Source organism: Schistocerca nitens, chromosome 5 (genome assembly GCF_023898315.1).
Source record: "Schistocerca nitens isolate TAMUIC-IGC-003100 chromosome 5, iqSchNite1.1, whole genome shotgun sequence".
In the NCBI taxonomy this organism is placed as follows: domain Eukaryota; kingdom Metazoa; phylum Arthropoda; class Insecta; order Orthoptera; family Acrididae; genus Schistocerca; species Schistocerca nitens.
This window is the reverse complement of record NC_064618.1, coordinates 495,525,952-495,543,932: the sequence shown is the minus strand read 5'-3', so window position 1 is coordinate 495,543,932 and position 17,981 is coordinate 495,525,952. Positions and strand designations below refer to the sequence as shown.

The 17,981-nt window shown below is 40.0% G+C and overlaps 1 protein-coding gene across 2 annotated transcripts in view; it reads right to left on the bottom strand.

The window, feature by feature from the left end:
* LOC126259820 (phosphatidylserine synthase 2-like) overlaps positions 1 to 17,981 on the bottom strand; it is a 210,327-nt gene that overhangs the window by 65,572 nt on the left and 126,774 nt on the right. The window lies entirely within an intron of this gene.

The following is a 17,981-nucleotide window of genomic DNA, read 5'->3' as shown; positions in this document are numbered from 1 at the left end:
TGTACCACAACCGGTCCTTTCCTTTCCTCTTCCACTCGCAGGTAGAACGAGGGAAAAATGGCTGTCTATATGCCTCCATATGAGCCCTAATTTCTTGTATCTTATCTTCATGGCCCCTATGCAAAAGGTATGTTGGCGGCAGTAGGATCATTCTGCAGTCAGCTTCAAATGTCAGTTCTCTAAACTTTCTCAGCACTGTTGTTTGAAATGAATGTCTTCTTCCCTTCAGAGATTCCCACTGGAGCTCCTGAAGGATACCCTTAACACTTGCATTCTGATCAAGCCTACTGGTAAAAAATCTAGCAGTTCACCTCTGAATTGCTTTGATATCTTCTTTCAATCCGACCAGGTTGCACTAGAGTCCTATATGCCATCTCCTTTACAGATTAACCACACTTTCCGAAAATTCTCCCAATAAACTGAAGCTGACCCTTCACTTTCCCTACCACAATCCTCACAGGCTTGTTCCATTTCATATCGCTTTGCAAATATTATGCCCAGCTATTTAAATGATGTGACTGTATCGAGCAGGACACTACTAATGCTGTATCCGAACATTACAGGATCGTTTTTCCTACTCACCCACATTAACTTACATTGTTCTACATTGAGAGCCAGCTGTAATTCATCACACCAATAAGAAATTTTATCTAGGTCATCTTGTATCAAACTACAGCCACTTATCTTCAACAACCACCTGCACACCACAGCATCATCAGCAAACAACCACAGGTTGCTTCCCACCCTGTCTGCCAGATCATTTATGTATTTAGAAAATAGCAACAGTCCTATTGCACTTCCCCTGAAGCTCTCCTGATGTTACCCCTGTCTCCGATGAACATCCGTTGTTGAGGACAACATAGTGGGTTCTATTACTTAAGAAGTCTTTGAGCCAGTCACATATCTGGGAGCCTATTCTGTATACACATACCTTCATTAACAGTCTGCAATGGGGTACCATGTCAAATGCTTTACGGAAATCTAGCAATATGGAATCAGTCTGTTGTCCTCCATCCATAGTTCGCAGTACAAGGTCTGTTCCAAAAATTCCAGAACATTCATAATTTCGCGTCAATGGCATGTTGGAGCAGAAAGCTGTTGGTATCTCTGCACATGCCTGTTTTAATGTGTAACTTCCAGAAGTTTCACTGTTGTATGTCTGTTAGTTATTGTTCAGTGCTGTATTGAGTAGAACATTGTGTTGTACAGTTTGTGAATTTTGAAATGGCAAAGTTAGAGGAGAAACATGTCTGCATTAAATTTTGCATGAAACTCAAGAAAACCATTACAGAAACACACCAAATGATGCAGGAAGGCTACAGTGATGAGCGCTTAAGCCATACTGGGTGTTAAAAATGGTTCACATGGTTTAAAAATGGCCAGACAGAAGTTAAAGACGATGCTTGTTGAGGGCCCCCTTTGACATCTATCAATGATGCTCATGTCAGGATTGTCAATGAAACTGTGCATGCCAATCGAAAACTGACTGTCCAAGAGACTGCATAAGAATGTAACATTTCAGTTGGATAATGTCATGAAATCCTGACCCAGCATTTGGAATGCACTTTGTTGCTGTCAAGTTTCTCCCAATCTTCACTATCTGTGAAGAGTTTTTGGATCACACAAATGAGAATGAGATGTTCCTTAAGAGAAACATAACTAGTGATGAGATGTGGGTCTATGGTTATGATGTTGAGACCAGGGTTCAATCTTCACAATGAGTCAGGAAAGGTTGTCCAATACCAAAAAAGCTCGTCAGGTCAGGTCAAACGTCAAAACCATGCCGATAGTTTTCTTTGACTTTGAAGGATTAGTTTATAATGAATTTGTGCCATAGGGACAGATTGTTAATCAATGGTACTATCAGGACATGTTGCAATGACTAGGAAAATGTGAGAAGGAAACAGATTGAAATGTGGCGAGAAAATTCATGGCTCTTGGACCACGATAATGCATCCACACATTTATCCCTGTTGGTGCGTGACTATTGCACAAAAAACTGAATCACTGTGGTGTCTCATCCTCTCTACTCCCCAGACCTGGCCCCAGTGGACTTTTCTTTTCATTTTCAAAGTTGACAACCCGGTTGAAAGAATGAAGAGTTGCAACAATAGACAAGATAAAAGAAAATTTTCAGATGGCGCTTAGCATGATCCAGTGTGAGGCATACCAAGACTGCTTCTGCAACTGGAAACGATCTTGGGAGCAGTGTATCAATTGTAGAGGAAAGTATCTTGAAGAAGACCATGCACAATAAGTAAAAGGTAAGTGTAGAAAAATTTTATGGACAAAGTTCCAGAATTTATGGAGGAGACCTTATACATCATGTGAGGAAAGAACAAGCTAGGTTTCACACGAGCGATGCTTTCTAAATCCTTGCTGATTCATGGACACGAGATTTTCAGTCTCTAGGAAATTTTTTACATTCAGACTCAGAAAATGCTCTAGAGCTCTGCAGCACAATGATGTTAAGGATATTGGTCTGTAATTTTGTGGGTCCGTTCTTTTATCCTTCTTATATACAGGAGTCACTTGTGCTTTTTTCCATTTGCTTGGCACTTCGCGCTGATCAAGAGATTCTCGATAATGCAAACTAGGAGCCAGTGACATAGAGTACTCTTCGTAAAACTGAACTGGGATTCCATCTGGACCTGGCAACTTATTTGTTTTCAACTTTTTCAGTTGTTTCTCTATGCCATGCATCTTATTACTATGTCATCCATATGTGAGTTTGTGCGATGGTCAAATAACATGATGTTTGTACAGTTCTCCTGCATGAACGATTTCTTAAATGTGGAATTTAAAATTTTCACCTTCCTTTTGCTATCTCCTACTCCAAACCGGACTGGTCAACGAGTGACTGAATGGAAGCCTTAGACCTGCTTAGTAATTTTACATAGGACCAGAATTTTTCCGGGTTCTTTGCCACATCTTCAGCCAAGGTGTGATGGTGGTAGCTGTTGTATGCTTAAGAGTATAGATCATTTCACAGATGCATGAATCTCCACTAATCTTTTTCGGTAGTCATTTGCACATTCTCTTCTGAACTGAGAGTGCAATAGCCTTTGATTCCTCAGCATTTTCCGATTTTTGTTATTAAACCAAGGTGGGTCTTTTCCATCCTTAATACACTTATTTGTCCAGAGTACAATTTACAATCCATTTAAACTTCACCAATAATTCCTCTATGGTCATCATTCTGGAACTAAATGACTACAATTCATTGTCTAAGTGTGATGCTAACAACTTCTTATCTGCTCTTTCTAGCAGAAACGCTCTCCTAGCCCTCTTGACTGATTCATTAACTTTCATAACTATAGTTGCTATGATGACATCATGATCACTAATACCCGTCTCTATACTGACGCCATCGATAAGGTCCAGCCTGTTTGTAGCTTCAAGGTCCAAGATACTACCACTGCATGTTGGCTGCTGAACTAGTTGCTCAAGACAGTTTTCGGAAAATGTGTTAAAAAGTACTTCACAAGACTGACTGACTGTATCCTCTGCAATGAATCCATACATGCTGCAGTCTATGCCCAGAAGATTAAAGTCATCACCAACTAGTATTTCATGATATGGATATTTCTGCACAACTGACCACAGACTTTCTTTCAATGACTCTAGAACTGTCACAGTGGAGGCACATGGTTGATAAAAACATCCAACAATTAACTTGGTTTCACCTAGACCTGTTATGTGCAACCAGATAACTTCACTATCACGCTCAATTTCAACCTCAGTAGAGACAATATTTTTGTCAACTGCAATGAACACTCCCCCTCCTACAGCCTCTAATCTGGCTTTCAATAAACTCACTAAATATCTCAGAGCTTTTAACTTCAGGTTTTAGCCAGCTCTCAGTCTCCGTGATAATTTGAGGTTAAGAACTTTCCTGGATGGCAGTAAATTTGGGAATTTTATTATGAATACTTTCACAATTTACAATAAAATTTTTACAGTTGAACTGCCTTTCCTCTGAATGTGGTCTGATTTCTCTACACGTGTATCAGTTGGCAAGTGTTAATGAGAGTACCTCAACTACTGCCTAACCTAATAAACTCCCACGTGTAGTCCACAAGTACTTTGCTACCAGAGTAACTGCTTCCTTAGTATAGTGCACCTTTGTGTAGTGAACTCTCAAGGGGAGTCCTACAAATCCCCATCTGACAACGCAGGTTCAGAAATCTGCAGCCACACATCTGGTCGAGACCCTTCACTCAGCTACAAACCAAAGGACCCCTATCAACTCTGGGAACAATGCTGCAAATAGTGAGCTCTGCTTGCACCCTGTGTGTACGGCCAGCAGTCTTCAGCACCTCTGCCAGCTACCTGTGAGAACTGAGGACAGCCTCAGAACCCATGCAACAGGCATTGCTGGTGCCAACATGGGCCACAACTTGCAGACCCCTGCACCCTGCAAGCTTGAAAGCCGCAAACAAGGCCACCTCCACATCTCGGATGAGGTCCTCCCAACGGCAAACATACTGAGTGCATAGTGGCTTTCTTTCCAGCCCTGAACGCTATCTTCCTAAGGGGCTCCATAACACACCTAATGCTGGAGTTCCCAATAACTAACAAAACCCCTGCCCACATGTTCCTGTTCAGACCCTTTCAAAAGAATGGCCACCTGTCAACTCATAGGGTGAATAGGTGAGGCCATACAACCAGACTCCACATTAGCCCTCCGTCTCAAGTGACATGAATGCTTTAACCACAAGTCACTACGCTGCGGGTCCACCACATCAGGTACCCTAGAAAGTGCCTCAGAAGTAGAGACTTTGGGCAAAACAAGAGACACCTGAGGCATCCCACGTGATGCTCCAGAATCTCCAACACCACTACACCCCGAGGTGATAGGCTGAAGGCGACAGATTACAGCCAAAAACCACATTCAACAGTTTGCGAACTGTTGCCAGCTCCTCCTGCGTCTGCACACAGCACACACACATCATACCCTTTCTAGCAAGACTAACTGAAGAGTAAACAGTAAAAGCTGGCAGAAACCTAGGTAAACAACTTGTTACCCTCATGACATGTAACCAAGGGGTGCTGATACCTCAAACTATGTAGTTGGCTGTTCAGAAGAAATGATAACTGAGTAACAGACTGCCTGAATTTGCACTTACAGTTTAAAAAAAAGGAGATTAAATGTCATAAATACCAAAACATGCAAGCAACTGAGCAAATATACATTATTAAGAAAACACAGGGAAAGCTAAATATATAACTTGATACCCTGGAGATGAGTCACAGGCAACAGCTGGCTTTCGACTTAGTGGCTAATTAGATTGATTACAACGGTCACTAGTCTATAAAAAAGGCTGAGTAACTACTACGCTACCAATTTATTGAACGTACACTTACAAAATACAAGATTAAACTCTGAGTATATGAGGCTAGAGGTCTACTGAATATTTACTATTCACAAGGATCATGGAATCAAGTAAATAAAGTGGCACTAGTGACTTTGGCAGTGGAGAGCTATACTAGGAAGTAAACTCACTGAAGACAAAAGATCGAGAAACACACAATTCTTGCAACAAAGATATATAGCAGTACCAAAAACATCTAAATAATCAGCTACTGTCCACTTCTGCTCAGAAATAAGTTAGAATAGCACAAAGTAAATGATATAAACAAACTTTGTACAACCAATAGGCTGCTGTTGCTGCTCTGTGCTCTGAGGCTGGAGGTCTTCTCCATAGGGGATAGCATGAATCATCAATGCAAATAACTTGTTTCCTTTCCTACACTGTCCAGTGGCATCACTCTTTACACTATCTTGAGCATCACTTAAACTGACTAGAGATATCTGTGGCTTATGAGGAACTACTCAACCATGTACCCCATTTTTTGAACTCCCTATGCACAGTCACTGTGTTAGCTGCACTGCTGGAGCACTTTGGAACTCACGAGTATTTGTTTTTGCTGAATTCATGTGCTTCTTTACAGCCACCCTATGCAAAGCTGGACACTCTCAAGTCTGTCAGTACATGAAATATAGCTTGTGTTGATTTAGCTGTGATTGTTACTTCATGTTTCCATCTTAAAACATGTTACAAAAAGTTGACTTAGGCAGCTTTAGAAAGGTTGACACGCCAAAATCACTGACCCGCTTGTCTATTGACAACACAATACTCCATGTCTCCTTTTATAGTGGTGGGTCTGCCTTTCATGACATCTGGTTGTGAATTCCACAATACGTAGGGGTGTCTGGATACTTTTGATCCGATAATGTATCTGCCCTCTATTCCCACCCATGGCCTTTCTATGATCCATTTTGTACAGGGTTTACCCACACAGACACCATATGATGTCTATGTGCTCCAGAAAATGCCTGTTCCCCCGTCCCTGGGCTGTGTTGCTGCAGTTGGAGCTTATATCATGACCATATAAATTCCTCAGCATTATTGTTGCCATCTTTTGCCACACCTGCCACTCGAAGGGATGCTTGCTTCATTTCCAGAATATCAAACCACATTTGCTGCATGTGTGGGTAGACAGAACTGTTCCTTCAAATACTTCACTATGAATTCTCAAGCTCAGCTGAACTGGTGGTCAGCATCTCTCCTGATAATGTGTTCCATTCACTTGATTTGAGTTTTTTCCCATAATGACACTGTCTCATAGCCTAGGAATATAAGTTGCGATTCTGTCTCATCATAATTCATCGCATGTTTGTACTATAGACAGTGCTCAGCTGCTGCAAGTCCTAGCTTCCTTATGCATAAATTATCCTATAAACTGTGCGCCCAGCAAACCACTTGGCTTGATCATGGACACGCAGTGGCCATCTCTGTAAAGATCATCTGTCTCTGTAAAGATCATCCTCAAGAAACACACTGTCAAATGTGTGGCATATCCATTGACCAAACAAGTGGCCTAGATAGCAGCGTAAAGGACCATTCGGGCTAATAAAGGCCAGATATTTACAGTACTTATGCAAGTGTGATATGTCATATATTGGTCAAATCAGTGGAAGTTTGATACATGGACAACCTTAGTAAATCTGCAGTGGGAGAGCTCAATCTAGTGTACAAACACTCCAAAATTATGATGAGATAGCATCTTGGTTTAGACTCCCAGGTTGCAGGGCAGTGTCAAACAACTATTATGGAATGTTAGCACTTCCGGCTTCTTGCTATATTCTATCCAAAGCTCTTTTCTACCAAGCAGAGGCACAACCAGTCTCAACTCAGCCAACACAAAGGTGAATCCAGAAAAGGGCAACAATGCACAGAACAAATTATTAATTTGACAATTCAATGAAATATTCCTGTATTACACCAAAAAAGGTGAAGCCATTACATTTGTCATTTTGAAAAAGCATTTAACAGCATGGATCGAGAATCTCTTTTTGGAAAAATAGCTGTATTTGATTTAAAGACTACATAAATCATAAAGAAAACACACAAATGGACAAAATCAAAGTAAAATTTATGAGAGAACTGAGCAAAGAATTTAAAATAGAAACAGGACTGTAACAAGGGGATGGTCTATCCTCATGTAACAAGGCGATGTCATATCCTAATTTCTATTCAACTGTGCCCATGAATAATTTAATAATATAATGGAGAAGAGTGCAGATGACATACTACCGATTTCCAAAGACATCCCTGATGCACAAAAACAACTTAAATATTGCACGAATACGCTGAGAAAATTGAACACACAATTTCATCCTGAGAGAGGGGAGGGGTGGGGAGGGGCAGAAGAAAGTGGGGGGAGGGGCAAGGTGGTGAGGGTAGGGGTGGTTTGGTGTAGAGGTTAGTGTCACTGACTGACATGCTGCCAGTCACCAGTTCAAACTCAACTATTTCCTATTTCGTATTTATCACTTCAGCAAGATTAAAAATTTCTTGTGTTTATATATTTTGGAATATCTGGTATGACCTTGAAGCTTTTCATCATGGCATCCTTGTACAAAACCTTCCCAACATTCAGACTGAATCAAGTCTTGAACTTTCAAATATTAACGCTGTCTCCTTTGTTAGGAGATGACTGACTGCCGGGGGTGAAGACTGCTTACTTCATAGTGGTGTTCAATCATGTCATTGGTCAGGTGATGTCACATGGAATTGTAACTTCTCTTGATGACTACATCATCTGTAGGGCAGGAGTCACATGAACAAATCCAGGAAATCATTAATGTAGAGTTAATCTATGAAAGCTCGAGTTTTAGCTACATAAAAATCTATGGCTGTATAAATCTCAGTATTCTCCATCCGGGATTTCAGTTCCATTCTGTTCTGGCTATACATTGGTGCTCATAATAAATATGGTATCAGTGGCAAGTATTGTCATTGATTAATCACCCTGCTTTCAGATTTGTACTTGATTTTGGTTATGATGTAACCCTATTTAGGTGGAAGTCACAGGTTCTTCAAAACAACTACATCACTGTGGCTCTAATTAGGCAACATAAAAGTCATTGCCAACACGGACAGGAAATTGAATACAAGCAGAACATCGTTCGCACAGTCCTTATATTCAGGAGACCAATGGATTCTAAAACTGCTGTAAGTTAGTTGCCCATCAGACACCCATCAATGCTTTCTGGAGATGCTGGTCAGGATCCAATGAAAATGGCTGAGAGAATCTGACCACGTCATTTAGATACAAATAATGGGATGGGATGACATGGTTTGAGTACGTTTACTTGGACAGGGCAGAGTAGCAACGATGCAAAAAACACATTTGGGGACTATCAGCAGCAAGTTTACTTAGTGAAAGAACAACTGAACAAAAGACGTATGAAAGTCACCTCTCTCTCATATGCCAGGTTGTAAGAGATAAGAGATAGCATTTTAAGCCACACAGACTGACAGACTGGTAAGAAATAGGTAGGAGCCACAAATGTCAACACCATGCATCAAAACGTCATAAGGAATGTGGAAGATGAGGTGTACTGATCTTTAGCACCATTCTCCGCCATCGGTTGAACACAGTAGGAAGAATGGACTCATTCAACTCTGACTTATCAGGCACCTGTCAAACTATAAACCAGCACACAACCTATGCAGGTAAAACCAACTCCTCCACCATGTATAACACCCCACAGATACCAGACATTTGGAGGACAGAGGACAACATGCTGGTATGTAAGTCTGCAGGCTTTCGTGGCCATTGTCGCTGAAGTTAAAATCTTCTGGGTTATTAGGCCGCATCAATTTCCTCTAAAATAAGACGAAATCTGATGCGGCCTAATAACCCAGAAGATTTTAACTTGAACATGCTGGTATGTTTCCACCGTGGATGCATTAGAAAGATTTCACACTACCTCGGCGGAAGAAGATAAGATTTGATAACTAACACACCACCAAACATCAACCATCACAACAGCTCTATTCACCCAGCCAATGTCAGATGATTAAAGTCAGCCTGTGGGAGGAAACCAATCACTGTACCCAGGACAAGGTCACTCCCCACATGCTATAGCCATTTCCTGTCATAAGAAAATCTTACTGACGCCAACATTAATGGCCAACCTGCGCTAGTCCTATTCAGGGCTTCCTTTTCTTTTTCTAGCTAAAGAAGACTATGTTCCATGACAAAAAAGCAACTGTGCTCACAGTCACAAATGGGGAGTTTGTCCACCCTACAGGAACATGTTTTGCAAGAATAACTATCAATGACAGAACAGAGGCCTTCGAATTTGTCATTCTAGCAGAAAGTATTCATGTTATTCTTGGACGGGGCTTCTTGCAGACACAACAAGCAGTCAGACTGTGGGAGATCAGAGCTCCAGACTGACGAAGCTATTTCAACAAGACCAATAATAATGATTGCCCTGGGCAGCTGTTTGCCACAAAAGATATTATCCCACCAGCATCTAAGAGATGAGTATCCCACCGTCATTTAAGAGATGAGTTACAGTGTCAATCTAGATGCTCAGTTGAACTTAGAAGCAATTGCAAAAAGCTATGCAGGCTCACAAAAGGATTTGGAACATTAATTGTCACTAGCAGCCACAATTTATCCCTAAAGCTAAACCAGTCCACAAAGAGCAACTCAGTGCCACTGACAAAGAACTGTGCTCTGCTATCACAACATAGTGGATGAAGTTACTACTGAACTGCCAATAGGACCTGGCCTAACCAAGCAACAATGTTGGCGAATATTAGCCATTCTGCACCAATTTTTGGATGCTTTCAAATCTGGAGAGGAGTAAAGACAGATCAATAGGTCCATGGCAAAACACTGTACCAGTACTGTTGATCATTTACCAAGTAACCACTTCCTGTGTAGAGTATCTCTGGCTGAATAATGCACAATTCAGGAGAAAGTGGATAACATGCTGCAAGATGACATTATTAAACTTGCAGGGTGTCCTTGTGAAAAAAAGAGGACAGCACATGGGATTTACGCATGCACTACAGATGACAGAAGCAAATGATGAAAAAAGATGCCAGCTGTTTGTCATGCACTGATGACTCCCTAGACTGTCTGAGAGGATCAATGAATTTCTCAACTGTGGACATTCAGAGAGGCTATTGGCAAAATTAGGGTTGACAAGGCTGTCCAGGAAAATACTGTCTACATAACTCCTGATGCCTCTACGGGTTCAAAGTTGTGTCCAGCCACCTTCGAGCATACAATAGATGCATTCCTTTGCCACCTTAAATGGATTACATGTCTTTGTTATCTGGATGACATTCTTGTTTTTTAAAAGACATCTGAAGAACATCTAAGCTGCCTGACAATCATGTTCAGAGTGCAGTTATCTGCCTGAATATGAAATAATGCCCCCCACCCAATAAATAAAAATCTTGCAGCATATAATGGATGATGATGGGGTCCATACTAATACAAAGACTATAAGAGCAGTCACAGATTTTCCAACGCCTCAGCATATTTGTGAAGTGAAAACCTTTCCTGGAACGTGCTCTTAATGCCAACGATTTATAAAGATCTTCTGTGGCGAAGCATGTCCCTAGCAAGAACTGCTTCAGGCACATGCCACAGTTTCCTGGAATTATGTGCAAGAAAGGTCTTTCCTTGTCCTTAAGGAGGTACTGTCATCATCTCCAGACTGTATGATGAGAATGCTAAGACAGAACTTCACACTGACTCTAGCAGTTATGGGATAGGTGCAGATCTAGTGAAAATTAAGGAGACACCGGAAAGGTGATGGCTTATGTCTCCAGAGTACTTTCCAAGTCTAAAATGAGCTACTCTTCAACTGAGAGAGAGTACCTTAGAGTGTTATGGCCAGCAACACATTCCACCCATACCTATTTAGCAATTCACTTACCATCGTGACAAACTGCCATCCACTATACTGGCTGATATTCCTGAAGAATTCATCAGATCAACTGGTGAGATGGTCTTTAAGGCTTCAGGAATATGTTAAAGTGTACATAAAAATGGATGCAAACACAATGATGTGAACTGCCTACCCAGGAATCCAGTGGGGGGGGGGGGTGATTTTCCCGAACTCAACAAATGGGACATGATGGAGAACTGTCTGCATTGACTCCTCACCTGTTACACTATCACTAAAGCTGTGCTGACTTCTGAAGCTCCAGAAATTGCAAGGTTCCTTGTAGAAGGCATCATTCTCAAGCACAGAACACCTTGTGTTATGATCTCTGACTGTGGAAAAGTTTTCTAGTTGAGTTTAGTATCTGAGGAAATTTCACACTGAGCCATCAGTCACAGAATAACAACTGCCTATGATCCACAGACAAAGGGTCTCACAGAACACTTTCATAAGATGTTGACAGTTATGCTCTCAATATATGTAAATGTCGAACAGAGACATTGGGATTCAATATTGCCTGTCATGGCATTATCATATGACACAGTGAACCAAAACACTACAAGTTTCACGCCATTCTTCCTGCTCCATGATCGCGAAAGCATAATGACAATAGATACACTGATGTCGCTTCAACAGATGACGTTCAGGATAACTATATGAAACACCTAATCACGAAGACCAAAGAAACAAGACATGTGGCTTGCATAGGGACCCTGGATACCAGGGATTTTTGCCCAGGGGGACAAGTTTAAAAATTTAATGCTCCTTCTTTCACCCTCTTCATCAAAATCAACTGTTTTATAACAGTAATTTGGGTACTATATTTTGAAATAAATGTCACGTCTCATAATGTTAACTTTTTATACTAACTGAATTAAGGTCAAATTAAAAACAAACAAATAGCAATTAAAAACATTGTTGTTGTGGTTTTCAGTCCAGAGACTGGTTTGATGTAGCTCTCCATGCTACTCTATCCTGTGCAAGCTTCTTCATCTCCCAGTGCCTACTGCAACATACATCCTTCTGAATCTGCTTATTGTATTCATCTCTTGGTCTCCCTCTACGATATTTACCCTCCACGCTGCACTCTAATACTAAATTGGTGATCCCTTGATGCCTAGGAACATGTCCTGCCAACTGATCCCTTCTTCTAGTCAAGTTGTGCCACAAATTTTTCTTCTCCTCAATTCTATTAAATACCTCCTCATTAGTTATGTGGTCTACCCATCTAATCTTCAGCATTCTTCTGTAGCACCACATTTCAAAAGCTTCTATTCTCTTCTTGTCCAAACTATTTATCGTCAATGTTTAACATCCACAGATGGCTACACTCCACACAAATACTTTCAGAAACGACTTCCTGAGACTTAAATCTATACTCAATGTTAACAAATCTCTCTTCTTCAGAAACGCTTTCCTTGCCATTGGCAGTCTACATTTTACATCCTCTCTACGTTGCCCTTCATCAGTTATTTTGCTCCCCAAACAGCATAACTCCTTTACTACTTTAATTGTCTCATTTCCTAATCTAATTTCCTCAGTATCACCTGATTTAATTCGACTACATTTCATTATCATCGGTTTGATTTTGTTGATGTTAATCTTATATCCTCCTTTCAAGACACTGTCCATTCCGTTCAATTGCTCTTCCAGGTCCTTTGCTGTCTCTGACAGAATACAATGTCATCGGCGAACCTCTAACTTTTTATTTCTTCTCCATGGATTTTAATTCCTACTCAAAAATTTTCTTTTGTTTCCTTTACTGCTTGCTCAATACACAGATTGAATAACATCGAGGATAGACTACAACCCTGTCTCACTCCCTTCCCAACCACTGCTTCCCTTTCATGTCCCTCGACTCTTATAACTGCCATCTGGTTTCTGTTTATATAGTAAATAGCCTTTCACTCCCTGTATTTTGCCCCCTGCAACCTTCAGAATTTGAAAGAGATTATTCCAGCCAACACTGTCAAAAGCTTTCTCTAAGTCTACAAATGCTAGAAACGTAGGTTTGTCTTTCCTTAATCCATCTTCTAAGATGAGTCATAGGGTCAGTATAGCCTCACGTGTTCCAACATTTCTGCGGAATCCAAACTGATCTTCGCCGAGTTCAGCTTCTTCCAGTTTTTCCATTCGCCTGTAAGGAATTCGTGTTAGTATTTTGGAGCTGTGACTTATTAAACTGATAGTTCGGTAATTTTCACATCTGTCAAGACCTGCTTTCTTTGGGATTGGAATTATTATATTCTTCTTGAAGTCTGAGGGTATTTTGCCTGTCTCATACATCTTGCTCACCGGATAGTAGAGTTTTGTCAGGACTGGCTCTCCCAAGGCCGTCAGTAGTTCCAATGGAATGTTGTCTATTCCCGGGGCCTTGTTTCGACTCAGGTCTTTCAGTGCTCTGTCAAACTCTTCATGCAGTATCGTATCTCCCATTTCATCTTAATCTACATCCTCTTCCATTTCCATAATATTGTCCTCAAGTACATTGCCCTTGTATAGACCCTCTATATACTCCTTCCACCTTTCTGCTTTCCCTTCTTTGCTTAGAACTGGGTTACCATCTGAGCTCTTGATATTCATACAAGTGGCTCTCTTTTCCCCAAAGGTCTCTTTAATTTTCCTGTAGGCAGTATCTATGTTACCCCTAGTGAGATAAGCCTCTACATCCTTACATTTGTCCTCTAGCCATCCCTGCTTAGCCATTTTGCACTTCCTGTCAATCTCATTTTTGAGACGTTTGTATTCCTTTTTGCATGCTTCATTTACTGTGTTTTTATATTTTCTCCTTTCATCAATTAAATTCAATATTTCTTCTGTTACCCAAGGATTTCTATTAGCCCTCCTCGTTTTACCTACTTGATCCTCTGCTGCCTTCACTATTTCATCTCTCAAAGCTACCCATTCTTCTTCTACTGTATTGCTTTCCCCCATTCTTGTCAACGTTCCCTAATGCTCTCTCTGAAACTCTCTACAACCTCTGGTTCTTTCAGTTTATCCAGGTCCCATCTCCTTAAATTCCCACCTTTTTGCAGTTTCTTCAGTTTTAATCACCATTCATAACCAATACATTGTGGTCAGAGTCCACATCTGCCCCTGGAAATGTCTTACAATTTAAAACCTGGTTCCTAAGTCTCTGTCTTACCATTATATAATCTATCTGAAACCTTCCAGTATCTCCAGGTCTCTTTCATGTATACAACCTTCTTTCATGGTTCTCGAAGAAAGTGTTAGCTATGATTAAGTTATGCTCTGTGCAAAATTCTACCAGGCGGCTTCCTCTTCCACTCCTTACCCCCATTCCGTATTCACCTACTACGTTTCCTTCTCTCCCTTTTCCTACTATCGAATTACAGTCCCCCCATGACTATGAATTTTCGCCTCCCTTCACTATCTGAATAATTTTTTTTTATCTCATCAGACATTTCATCAATCTCTCCATCATCTGTGGAGCTAGTTGGCATATAAATTTGTACTATTGAAGTAGGCATGGGCTTCGTTTCTATCTTGGCCACATTATTGCGTTCACTATACTGTTTGTAGTAACTTACCCGTGCTCAATTTTTTTTTTTAATTAATTATTAAACCTACTCCTGCATTACCCCTATTTGATTTTGTATTTATAACCCTATAATCACTTGCCAGAAGTCTTGTTCCTCCTGCCACCGAACTTCACTAATTCCCAGTATATCTACCTTTAACCTGCCCATTTCCCTTTTTAAATTTTCTAACCTACCTGCCAGATTAAGGGATTTGACATTCCATGCTCCGATCCGTAGAATGCCAGTTTTATTTCTCCTGATAATGACATCCTCCTGAGTAGTCCCCGCCTGGAGATCCGAATGGGGGACTATTTTACCCAAGAGGACGTCATCATCATTTAACCATAGAGTAAAGCTGTTTTATTAAAAACATACAAAAAATAAAATGATTGCTCACTATACAAACAATGATTTTAAAATTTGGCTTTCAATGCTTTTTTTACAGTAAAAATGTTTATGATCCCACCATTGTTTACAGAAGCATCTCATTTGTGCTCTGTGGACATTATAGACTGTAGTAAGGTTGGGATATCCCTCTACTAATTTACTTTTATAAATTAATCTTTATGTGGATGATGTAGAGGCACCTTGCAAACCTCTCTGCTGCCACAACATAAAAAATAAATTTTCTAGTTAAGATCATCTACATTGGTACCTGTTTAATATATTATTATTGATTAGTTAATTTAAAATATTTTTTATTTATCATTATAAATAAATATTCTTTATGTGTGCTTTTATTTTAATTATTGGTTTAGTTATTGGTTTTAGTTGGTTTAGCGTAGTTCCTTATTTCCTTTTATCTTTACTCTCCTGAAAACCTGGAAAATATAAATATTTCAAATACCACAGGAGAACAACAGACATATTCTGCAGTGGTGATCTCATGGAAATTCCTTGCTGTTATTTGCCCCATCTGCCATCTCTAAAACCTTTACTCGCTATACAGACCGTTCGGCACAACTGTGTGCTATGTTGTTTGACGAGTCAGGATGATAGGACCAACAATTTATCAAGTTAAATCTCTCGATGCATTCTGACCGTGGAAAACGCAGATTTGCAGTATTGTTCCAAACTTCACCTCTGAGTGATCTATGTTTCGTAATATCTGTACCATGATAATTCACTAATTTCAGTATGGAGATATACATACCTTGAATACTTGAAGTTAGTTATTGGATATTATTTTGTGCAAAAAACTATTTGAACACTTACTGTATACATTAATGCTGTCTCACAAAAATACGTCTCTCATCCTCTCAGATGCCCAATCTATCCATTTCCTTCACAAAGAGTTCCAAAAACAAATCTTTGGTTCAGTATGACACAGAGATGCGTTCGTAGCATGGAATGTCTAATTCTCACAATCGGTATATGTCGTTCACCACAGTATCAATTCGTTGCACTGAAATTAGAGTTTTGCATTAATTAGTATACCATACATGCCATTTCTGCTACTTTGGCCTTTAAGTGCTCCACTTCCATTTCTTAAATTTGGGCATCACACAAAAAACTAAACTTTGCATTAATTTTCTCCAGCGCCTTAAAGCTGGTACTCAGCTCCTTCATCACTCTGCAAAATTATTTCTAGAAGGGACGTCCTGAACAAACCTTCCTGTGAATGTTAGGTACTTCAGCATCAAAAAGATTGTTGGCCATTTTTTTCCTTTCCTCTAATCTGTCTTTTTGAAAATTTCATTGATATCTCATTATCTTCTGCTAATACTTTGGCCTCAGAAGTAGCTTTGGAGGTACAGGAATCTAAAGCTTTAAGAAAGGTCAAAAAGTTTTGTATATTTTGAGCAACTTTATCAGTCGTAAGGTCTTCTCTTTGCACAAACTAATTAACATAATCTATTTCTTTTAATACTGCATACCATAAACTAGTTGAAGCAATGAATTTGACTTTTTTTCACATTCATTAAAATAAACTTTGCATCAGTTTGTGTTTCTGGTGTTGACAAGTTATAACTTTAAACTTCTTGAGCCTTTACCAGTTTATAAAAATGATTGTAGACAGCTTCGATACCTTGTACTCTTCCAGACCACCTAAGCCATTACAAATTACATTTATATTATATAATCTTACTTGATACTTTGCTTTTATTAGTGGCAGCAGGCTTTGTGGAAAGCAAATCCTATTTTCATGTTTGAGACAACACCTCACTTACTTCATTCCTCTTTTTTTCTGCTAATTTCCTATGTGTTGCTCCTCCACTTTGTTTTCGACCATCCACTATTAAAAAAGTTATTAAACAAATTTAAATACACAACTATTAACTAAACAGAAGATATAAATAAAACAGCATTAGCAATTAGCATAAAATGGAATCTCATGTGACAGGAGAAGGTAGGTTGCACATGCAGCCATTTCCCTGCCAACTTGGAGGAACTTTAATGTTACTGAATCGTATCGCCCTTTTATTGTACTTGTTTTCAGCTGTATAATCCGTGGTGATTATTTTTATTAAAATTAGCAGACAAAAATATTTTATACTTTGCCTAAAACAAAATGTCGAATGTTGCCCATGATTTGCCACCTACTACATTCTACTGCCTGGGGCAAGCGACCGACTGCCCCCACCCCAATCAGATTATGATGGATGTCCAGGAGAGAGACTAAAGAGTATTATGACACCAAGAGAGTACAGGCCATGAGAATTGTTATGGATTTTTGCACCTGTGTGGAAAGTAGGACTATTGCAAAAGTTACTGAAGTGCTATTCTGGGTAGTATCGTATCCTTCGTCATTTGTCATATGTCAAATAAGAAGTCAAGGATGAAGGCCCTTCACTCAAAAGACAAAAGAGCAGAGACATCATACATGTCCTCTGTATAAAGCCCAACTACCATCCTGAGGTGAAAATCGACAATTGAGGGCTTCTTGTTCAAGGAAATTGAAGACGCTCTCGACGATCATGAAGCTTCGATGGGAGGGGCTCCTTCTAGTGCTTGTCATAGTGAAAAGGATGTGACAACATGACCACAATGGGAGGATCTGCCAGTGCTGCCATACAGAGGACCACTGACAAGATCTACATCCAAGGTGCTGAAGTCAGCTCAATGACATCTTCTGAAACAGCAGGTCACTGTTTCTCCAGGAGAGGGAGTAATTCCGCGAGCCATGCGGCATGCTGTGTGGTGTAGTGGTTAGTGATGCTGGCTGGCATGAT